Source organism: Pundamilia nyererei, unplaced genomic scaffold (genome assembly GCF_000239375.1).
Source record: "Pundamilia nyererei isolate P.nyererei 1_Seehausen unplaced genomic scaffold, PunNye1.0 scaffold00045, whole genome shotgun sequence".
In the NCBI taxonomy this organism is placed as follows: Eukaryota; Metazoa; Chordata; class Actinopteri; order Cichliformes; family Cichlidae; genus Pundamilia; species Pundamilia nyererei.
The window spans coordinates 1,326,652-1,327,829 of record NW_005187446.1 but is presented as its reverse complement, the minus strand read 5'-3'; positions in this window follow the sequence as shown (position 1 = coordinate 1,327,829).

The following is a 1,178-nucleotide window of genomic DNA, read 5'->3' as shown; positions in this document are numbered from 1 at the left end:
ATGGTGTCGAAGGCTGAGCTCAGATCTAAAAGGACGAGAATGGTGAGAAGACCAGAGTCAGCTCCGATTAGAAGATCGTTAGTGACTTTAAGTAAAGCCGTTTCTGTACTGTGACATGAGCGAAAACCAGATTGAAATCTCTCGTAGATGTTATTATTAACCAGGTGTAAATGAAGTTGACCTGCAACCACTTTTTCGAGTATCTTAGAAATGAAGGGTAGATTGGAAATCGGACGGAGGTTGTTAAAGTTGTTAGGATCTAAAGAAGGTTTTTTCAGTATAGGAGTGACTGGAGCAGTCTTGAATAAGGAGGGAACGATATCGGTGGTGAGAGAAGAGTGAATGATAGCAGAGATGAGTGGGAGTAAAGAAGAGAGGCAGGATTTCACAAGCTCCATGGGCATGGGGTCAAGATGACATGTGGCAGGCTTTGATTTACATATGAACTCGGAAATATCAGATAAATCTGGAAGATGAAAAGTGGAAAATGGCTCAAAAAGGAGAAAGGGTTCTGGAGAGGGCGCAGACACAACATTTGAACTGAGTTGCTGGTGGATGTTATTGATTTTCGTAGTCCAGAACAGCATCAAGGAGTTGCAGGTTTCAGAGGAATAGAAGTGCGGTGGTAAAGCGTTGGGGGGTTGAATTAGTTTGTTGAGAACTGAAAACAGAGTCCTTGCATTACCCTCATAAGAACTGATAATACCAGAGTAGAAGCTTTGTTTGGCCTTGCTGATGGAGTCTTTATACTGAAGTACGTGATATTTATAGATTTCTGAATCAACAGTTAAACCAGATTTCTTATATTTACGCTCTAGCTGCCGAGCTTTGGCCTTCAGAGCTCGGAGGTCAGAGGTAAACCAGGGAGCAGAGCGAGCGAAGGAAGCAGAGTGGGGTTTACAGGAGCCAGAGAATCAAGGACAGTGTGTAGACAATTATTATAATATAACAACAAATCATCAGGAGTAGAATAGAAGTCCGGAATCTGAACATTGTCCAAACTGGTAATGAGAATGTCCATATCAATGTTCTTGATGTTGCGGAACGAGATGAGACGGGTTGGCTTGGTAGAAGAGCAGCAGAGAGTGAGGTTAGATGAAAGGAGGAAGTGGTCAGTTATGGGGATTTCAGTAGCAGAAAGATTCGAGGGAGTAAGACCAGAACAGCAGACCAAGTCC